General features: G+C 42.3%; 1 protein-coding gene across 2 annotated transcripts in view; it reads right to left on the reverse strand.

The window, feature by feature from the left end:
* The window catches only part of znf385b (zinc finger protein 385B), a 78240-nt gene extending 74828 nt beyond the window's left edge, over positions 1-3412 (reverse strand). For both annotated transcript variants that reach the window (XM_072396564.1, XM_072396563.1), the window contains exon 1: positions 3181-3412. The gene's annotated coding sequence lies outside the window, so the exon portion shown is untranslated. The remainder of the gene's footprint in view (positions 1-3180) is intronic.
* Positions 3413-9589: the final 6177 nt, after the last annotated feature.

Raw genomic sequence — 9589 nt, forward strand, 5'->3', positions numbered from 1 at the left:
TTGGGAGGAGTTCAGTGAGGCCATGGAGAACGACTTCCAGACGGCCTCGAAGAGATTCTGGTTCACCATCCGGAGGCTCTGGGGGGAAGCGGTGCATCGTCAACACCGTGTATGGTGGGGACGGGGACGTTGTTTGTCAGTGGGGGGAATCGAGGATCTCCTCAATCCTACCAACCACCTTCAGATGAGGAAGCAGAGCCAGAGAGCTTGGAGATGGAGCCTCCCATTTCTGGGGCTTAGGTTGCAGAGGTGGTCAAAAAGCTCCTCGGTGGCAAGGCCCCGGGGGTGGATGATGTCTGTCCGGAGTTCCTCAAGGCTCTGGATGTTGTTAGGCTGTCTTGGTTGACATGCCTCTGCAACGTCACGTGGACATCGGGAACAGTGCCTCCGGACTGGCAGATCGGGGTGGTGGTCCCCCTCTTTAAAAAGGGGGACCGGGGGGTGTGTTCCAACTACAGGGGGATCACACTCCTCAGCCTCCCTGGTAAGGTCTATTTTGGGGTACTGGAGAGGAGGATCCATCAGATAGTCGAATCTCAGATTCAGGAGGAGCAGTGTGGTTTTTGTCCTGGCCGTGGAACAGTGAACCAGCTCTACACCCTCAGCAGGGTCCTGTAGGGTGCCTGGGAGTTCGCCCAACCGAACTTCATATGTTTTGTGGACTTGGAGAAGGCGTTCGACCATGTCCCTTGGGGAGTCCCGTGGGGGGTGCTCCGGGAGTATGGAGTGCCGGACCCCTTGATAGGGGCTGTTCGATCTCTGTATGACCGGTGTCAGAGTTTGGTCCGCATTCCCGACAGTAAGTTGGACGTGTTTCTAGTGAGGGCTGGACTCCATCAGGGCTGCCCTTTGTCACCGATTCTGTTCATAATTTTTATGGACAGAATTTTTAGGTACAGCCAGGGCATTGAGGGGGTCCGATTTGGCGACCTCAGAATCGGGTCTCTGCTTTTTGCGGTTGTCTTACTGTTAGCATTGTCTGGCCGTGACCTTCAGCTCTCACTGGAGTGGTTTGCTGCCGAGTGTGAAGTGACTAGGATGAAAACCAGCACCTCCAAATCCGAGACCATAGTCCTCAGCCAGAAAAGAGTGGAATGTCCTCTACAGGTTGGGAATGAGATCCTTCTCCAAGTGGAGGAGTTCAAGTATCTTGGCGGCTTGTTCACGAGTGTGGGACAAATGGAGCGGGAGATTGACAGGCAGATTGGTGCGGCGTCTGCAATGATTGCAGGCTCTGCACTGGCCAGTCGTGCTGAGGCAGAAGGAGCTGAGCCAGAAGCGAAGCTCTCAATTTACCAGTCAATCTACATTCCCATCCTCACCTATGGTCACAAGCTGTGGGTAGTGACCGAAAGAACGAGATCGCAAATACAAGTGGTCGAAATGGGCTTCTTCCGCAGGGTGTCTGGGCTCTCCCAGAAGCTCGGCCATCCGGGAGTTGAGCCACTGCTCCTCCACATCAAGAGGAGTCAGATGGGGTGGCTTAGGATGACTCCTGGATGCCTACCTGGTGAGGTGTTCCGGGCATGTCCCATTGGGAGGAGACCCCGGGGAAGTCCCAGCAGGAGCCTTTCTGTGTCGTGTTTGCAGGGTCTTCCCGTAAATGCGTGAGTTTACCGTCTTCCTCGTCCAAAAACATGCATGTTAGGTTAACTGGTGATTATAAATTGACTCTAGGAGTTAGTGTGATGGACTGACGACCCATCCAGGGTGTACCCTGCATCTCGCCCACTGGCAGCTGGAATAGGCTCCAGCCTGTGTGAGTTCTGGCTTCCTCCCACCGTCCATCAAAAACATGCATGTTGACTCTAAATTGTCCTTAGGAGTGAGTGTGCATACTTGTTTGTTTCTGTGTGGCCATGTGATGGACTGGTAACCTGTCCAGAGTGTACCCTACCCTACTCTCGCTCAATGATAGCTGGGATAGGCTTCAGCCCACCCATGGCCCTATTAAGCGGGTATAGAAAATGGATGGATGGATAGTCTGTTCATCTGTCAGCAAGATTACACAAAACCAAAAAACGATTTTCATGAAACTTGGTTGCAAGGTATAGCTTAAAGAAAAAAGAAAAAAAGAGTATCTGTCTGACTTACTTTGTTTAATAGACATGAAATGGTACACTGGATTGTGCCAGTCTTGTAAGTGCTACTTTTTCCTATTTAACTGATCTGAATAGGTGATATTTCCTCTATAGTGTATATCCATAAGAATTTATATAGTTCAAACAAGTAATCAGTTAATTAATTGGGCTTAGATGACAAGTCCATTGTTACAGAATTAATATATAACATTTATTTTTCCTGCAAAAAAATAATAAGAGAATTATATTTTTGCTAAGACCAGGAAAAGCCAAAAGTGAACAAGGCATAATAGCAAGGTGTCACTGGCCAGCTCTCAGACTAACTGAAATTGATGTATTGCTCACTATTTTCTAATGTTGTACAAACAAAACAAATGTGTAGATCAACTAAATCACATTGAAAATAATACTCGGGAGCTGTAGACCAAAAAAACCTGCTAAATGTTGGTCATACAACACACCGGTATCACAACAGTACCAGCAGCATTTCATATACAGAACTGATTTCACTCGCGTTTAATAGACCAGTTTTACTTTTGCCTGCATCTTTTCCTCATAAAATGTAACTTACAGTTACTTTAGTTATAGTATTGATGCAGGAATTTTACTTGAAAATGAAAAAATCGTACAGTAATTCCAGCACAATAATCTAAATGGTACAGCCCAAAAAACTGGTAGAGGTATTTTTTTTCGTATACCAATTAAAGTAAAAGGTGTTGGCCACCGCTGGAAGAGCCAGCAGGCAGAAGCGCGGACTAAATTAATGGAGCCTTCATTGAACCTTTTCAGTGACAAACAGAAAAACCGACGTGGACAAAAATCTACGGAAACTTAAAATGCAGAATAATTGAAAAGAAAAGAAACTCGAGAACATCGAGAAACTCGGACTTGATTTTTCCGTACTAACAAAGAACCCTGAAAGTGATCCGGACAACCAGACCTGCAGCTCAGGAGCGGTGGTGTTTTTCAGCAGCTGCTGCAGCTGATCGGTGCGTTTATTTCACAACATTCAACAAACACTGAAAAGAAAGGTGAGACAAAAAGACGAGAAAGATGACAAGGACAAGTATAAAAAAGACAGCGGAGCAAGGTGACTTACCGACAGGAGAGGGGGTGATGGATGGATGAGGAAAGTAGACTCCTGCTCGTCCGAAGCGCTCAACTCTGCTCACGCACCCTGACAGTTGCCTTACAGTCACTAATGATCGATTCGGAACCCACCAGTGCCTCCAGACAGTGAATCCGCGAGTGATTTGACTGATCAGACATCAGTCATCCAGCCAGTCAGGTTTCCAGACACTGTCGAACTCAGAGCCGCGCGCGCTGCGCTTTGCCAGCAGAGCAGCGGAACGGCGCATGCGCACAACCCACTTTACAAACACGCACTGCATACTATATATTTTCAAACAAAACACAGCCAGGTACATTTTTAAGGATCAAACTTATATTATTTTACCTGAGCTTAGATCATTATTTCGAAGTTCAGGCACGCCTTTATTTGTTTCATGGTTTTGTTTGGGTAAAACGATAATAATCTATTTTAAAATCTATTTTAAAACTGTAAATAATGGCTGCAGCACACACTGTATTTTTTTACCCCTTCTCCGTATTTACTGTAAACTCACCTGTTTATGACGTCAGGAGGTGTCACATTAAAGGACTGTGTGACTTTCCTGCAGCCAGAGCTGACATTCCAGAAGCTACAACCCCTGAACCCTGCTGTTATGAAGTAGTCTGCAGGGTTCTATGAGATCAAATATTTAAAAATGCAATAATCTGTAGGTGTTATAATGAGATTCATCCACCCTAGACCCAGCATTTTAAATAGATAGTTATTGGTTACACCAGTTAAGTTGGTTAAGTTGACCAACCACCAGTTAAAACCATTAGAGAGGAACTGGATTAATGTTACTGGCAAAGAATGAAATTGACAACTAGTATGATGGCAATTAAACTATTATGTAGAATTTTGATTAACAGATAAATAAATAAAACTACTGGTTTCCTTTAAACTGTGAAGTTTACTCTGAGGAGAAAAGAGGACTTGTTAAAAATGGCATGAATAATCAGGATTTTACAGGCCTTGTTTACTAACCCTGTTTCATGGTGACTGAAGACCCGAACCATGGACAGTAGGCAGGAAGGAAGAAGGTGTCGAGCTAAAACTTTATTAAAACAAAACTCAGACCCTTCCAACTTAGGAAATCTGAGAAACTGAACCCAAAACAAACAAGAAACTGAGCAAAGGCGAAAACACATGAATGACCTACATAAAGGAGCAACGACAAAGATCTAATTAGGCAAATGACAGTAAAAAGGGCTGGTGTGACAACTGGCTGATAAAACCCTGGTGTGCAGGGAGAGCAGGAAGAAAAGACTATCTGGCACAACCTGAGAAACAAACAGGAAATTAAACAAGAATATAAGTCATTAAACAAAACAGAAAACTCAGTAAGAACAGAGACAGTTTGGGTTTTTTGAACTGGTGTTGTGTGACGTACTTATGAATAGTTAGTATCTTCCCTGCAAGGAATATGCTGCTGTTGATTAGCTGTGACTCCCCAGTTTGATATTTCCTTTCTTCCATGTGTCACCATGGCAACATTGCTATAAAATATATTCTAATGTATGATTTAATTATGTTTTCCTCATCTTAACCGAAGAGATTTAATTAATACTGTAGCAGAGGGGAAGGAATCAAAAATAAAACTTCTGGAGTTGAAAACCAGCAGGCTCAAGGTTTTACTCAAACACAACTTCCATGTCCGAAGGTCAAGTGTCACTCCCCCTCCTGCTTTTGACCTAATTACACAGCTTGTGTTACTTGGTGATAACCTGGAATTATGGAATATTTTTTCCCCTTTACTGTTTACGATCAGTTTAGCCAATGCATCTCTTACTGACACAAATGGAGAATTGTTAATGTGCAGCAGGAGAGCAGTTCCCTGTATATCAAAAGTGACAATGAAGGGTCATCTCGTGCCTTGAAGACACACCAACTTAAGTGTTTTAGCCTTTAACAGTCTTGGTTACTGCATGAATTCATGGAAGAAACACTTAATTCAGAGATGCCATTTCTTTATATGCAGTACTGTGTGCCATTTTTTACTAATTTACTGATGTAACATTAGTAATTTCTCCTTGCAGGACAAATAAAGGACTATCTAACCTTATCTTTAAAATAAAAATTGTTATGTTGAATGTTAATTTAGTGCCCAAACAAAACATATGAATGGCTGAAAGTGGCATGGTTTGTATGGGAAACAGGTAGCTATTCAATGCCCACTCAAGAGGAGAAAATAACAAACAGTTTACTAACTTCTTCCTTATCTGGATTACAAAAACTATTTTATACTACATACAAGCAGATGAAAAATGCCTTTTAAAGTAACACTGTAGGATTTGGTCCCTTTTTTGCTCTTTGGCTCCCCCTACAGTTATGGGATATAACCCCATTGCCATCATAATGAATCTCTGCGGGAGCCCTGCAAATATACAGCTAGTGTGGTTCAAGACTGGAAACCTAAGTCTAGGCAGGAACGTGCATAATAAAAATTCAATGTCCTTCAAAGTGAGTCACAAGCACGTCATTTCAAGGTTCACAAACTTGTTTGGTGTTGCTTCAAAATTAAACATCATGGGGACATAATTTGATGAGAGGTCCTTCTGCTGAACAGAAGGTCTGTTAATTACTTTGTCAGATTGCTCTATTAACCAGCCAGATGTGGCGGAAACTATGGTCCTTGCCAACTGTGCTACTAAAAACTTCCTCCCAGTGGAATACAGAAGTGTATGATAATAATGAGAAAACATCCCAGATACCTGAAGTCAGGAGTCCTTTGTATGGCATGTGGTTGACACTCATTAGGCTGAAGCAGTTTTCTTATTCAAATGTCATGATGTACAATAGATTGTAGAGGGTACCTTATACTTGGAAGTTAGATTGTTTTACCATCTGGATTGAGATTCAAAGTGAGCTGAACAAATGTTAAAAAAGCAAAATGAATACAGTGCATACTGCTGACAGATCAGAGATAACCCTCACATGTATTTATACCAAATACCAAATCTATGCAGTACTGCTGAAGTCGTGCTCACATCGGCGCCATTCCTTGTTCTCAGAGGAACGAGGTCATTTGCACATCTAAGTGCACAGACTACTAATCAGGCAGCTTTTTTCCCCCCTCAGCTGATCTAAGATGAGCTCCAAGGCTCACAGTTGTTCTGTTGTAATGAAAATATGTCTGGCACTTTTGTGCTCACAGCTGATTGCAAGCTTCCACAGTGCAGCAGCCACCCCAGGCATACACACAAACACATTTTGTGTGCTCCATTACAGCATTTTCATGAGGCACTGATGTATTGGCCAGCTGTGTGACAGAGGGTGCCTCGAGAACCTGACTTTATGACAGCTGTGCTCAGTAGAACGGAACACATTAGGGTTTTTTTTTGTAAGGACAGGAACAAACTGTCAATTATCACTTTGCACCTAGTTTTAAAATATGTAGCCTGACTGTTTGACCCTCCCAACTGGGATGTAGGAAAAAAAAAATCCAACTAAGAGTTATGGAGATGTTTTTTTTTTTTTTTTAAATTGTAATGGTGTTTTTATAAAATAAACTATATAAAAGAAATGACGAGTTTATGTTGAGAGATTTCACTTACTTTTGGGTGGTGTCCTTTAGTTTCAGATGATTTTTAGTAGATTTCAGTTGGTTGTTGATAAATTTCCATTTATTTTGGCTTTAGTTGTTAGTTCGGGTTCATTGGTTTTTGATAGCTTTGGTTGGTTTGAGTTGAATTCAGTTAGTGTTAGTTTGCATGGTTTCATTTGAGGTCTACACGGTGGTGTGGTGGTTTGCACCATTGCATCAGAGGGTTCCTGGCTTGAATTCCAGCTGGGGCCTTTCTATGTGGAGTGTGCACAGTTGTGTGTGGCCCTGTGATGGACTGGTGACCTGTCCAGGATGTACCCTGCCTCTTGCTCATTGACAGCTGTGATAGGCTCCAGTTCACGGCAACCCTGAGTTGGATCAAGCGGTTATAGAAAATGGATGGACAAGATTATCACATTAGCAGCTGATGATCTACACACTGCATTATGTGCTTTTAGAATTTAAGTGTAGACAAGCAGATAAAATTACTAAGAGAACTTTTAGCCATCTTTTTTTCCAAGGAAATACTGACAGACAAAAAGACCTGTTGGATTGGATCAACTTTATTGATCCCTTTGGGATGACCCCCTCCAGGAAATTCAGTCTCCAGCTAGAAGGGATGAGAGCACTGACAAAATGCAAAATACAAAAATGACCAAAACATCAGCCAGAAAGGATGAGAGCAGAGAAATGTTCTGCAGAACCACTCCTTTATAGGGGTTGACATGCTAATTGCCTCTCATTTCCACCTATCGTCTGTTCCATTTGCACAACAGCAGGAAACTGATTCACAATCAGTGTTGCTTCCTAACTGGACAGGTTGATTTCACAGAAGTGTGATTGACTTGGACTTATATTGTGTTGTTTAGGTGTTCCCTTTATTTTTTTGAGCAGAGTACTTTAGACCATCCAGAACCATCCAGAATAACAGAGAAAGAAACAAAAGAGGTAACCTCAATTTATTAACTCCATTAATATTTTTTTTCCTTTTTTTCACAGCAAAATGTTTTAATTATACATTTAACTGTCTCTACATTTGTTTATTCATACTTAAGTCAGTTACATCCGTACCATTTTGACTCAAACAGATAATCTAAAGATGATGCTCACACAAAAAAGTCACTGGTTTAGCTTCTAACTGAGCCGTATCTTGGTTAACTGAGCACAGATTCTTCAGTTCAAACAGACAAACAGGTAACATGATGCCAAAGAGATGCAACATTTCACACTTCAGCGGTGTCTGTCTCTCTGTGGAATGACTTTCCTACTACCCAAAGCATGATGGGAAACCCTTGAAGCTGCTCTAACTGTTCTAATCTTTTTCATCTTGGAGCCCTGTCTCGGGGTGACCAAGACACAACATAAAAATCACCCATCTTCCTGAGGTCTGAGGCATATTGCTACAGTTTCAGATCATATACTTTATGCGTAATGACAAAAATAAACACAAGCTCCAAAAGTGTTTTAATTAGACTTTATGTTGGTAAATTTTAAAAATTAAACAAAGTATAATCAAGATAATCTATCCAAAATACCAGCAAACCAAAATACAATAACTCACCTCCCTAACATAAGCAACTGAAAAAGATTAAAAAGAAATGGCTGTGAACCACCACAAATAACTCCTTGTTATCAGCAAACCAACTTACATCAGTGACAATGTTTGTTTTAAGTGTGTAGCTGGTTAGGAGGAGAAGACCATAGAAAACAATATTCCTACAGCAACACCGTCTTTGGTCTTTATTCTTGACAGTCCGAGTTCAGATGTGACCTGCTGCACCAATTGCAGCGTGGCACCTGCTCACTACTGTCAATGCATGATATGTGATACACAGACAGGCAGCCTCAAATGACAGCAGTTGTAGCACACCTGTACTAGATCAGATCATATCCATTTACAGAAAAACACACAAAAGAAGATTTGTCTTCTGTCTAAACCTACAGGCTGACACCGATTAACAAAGGAAGCTCATGGAAATACTGAAACAAACAGTTTAATTATCCCTCTGGGATTTACTGATAAGTACTGACCGCACCTTAAATCTTTAAACTTGCTCCAAGTGTGTCATTGACAGGAGTTATGATCAATACTGTATCTAAATCGCACACACATGAACTGCTAATGGTGTTTTCAGCTAAAAAAAGACAAAACTGAAATCAAGTTTCTTCTGGTATTGTACTTACCGAGTTGACAGAAATACAACTTCTAGTGACACAGTAACACAGTAAGCCTTAGTCCTTAATTAAAAAAAAACTTTTGTTGCAGCTGTTCTCTGCAATATGTGAGTGCTCGGTTTATGACTTGATTCTGCTGCCTTAATGTGACCAAAAATTCTGATGCTGCAGGAAAATTTCAAAGCTGGAGACAAAATCCCCCCCCCCCCCCCCCCCCCCCCCCCCCCCCCCCACACACACACACACACACACACACACACACCCATACCCACCCCCTTGTATCTCACAGGGCCTCGCCTTGCTATGGTTTCCCAGAGTCCCTCTCAGTTCGCAGGTCCCGGTGGATCTGTTCCTGTATTTGCTGTAGACGCAAACCAATTACATCCCTCTACTCCTCAGGACATCCAGCCAATCAAAACATACCTCTGAAACGACCCACTTACACACAACACACACGTTCACACATCTCCTCTTATCACCTTGAACATCAAGGTTGTACAAGGATACAACAGCGTGTGTAAAATAGATATTGGGAGCTGGAGGACGCTGTTGTAAAACCAGTACAAAACACACAAACCAGAGGACCCACACCTTTATTAACCTGCCGATTCCATTCTGGTGTGACTTTTCTAACCTACTCGCTGATAGCGCAGTGTTCAGAAATGTTGGAATGGCTTT

Source organism: Leuresthes tenuis, unplaced genomic scaffold (genome assembly GCF_036924035.1).
Source record: "Leuresthes tenuis unplaced genomic scaffold, fLeuTen1.0.hap1 SCAF_12, whole genome shotgun sequence".
In the NCBI taxonomy this organism is placed as follows: Eukaryota; Metazoa; Chordata; class Actinopteri; order Atheriniformes; family Atherinopsidae; genus Leuresthes; species Leuresthes tenuis.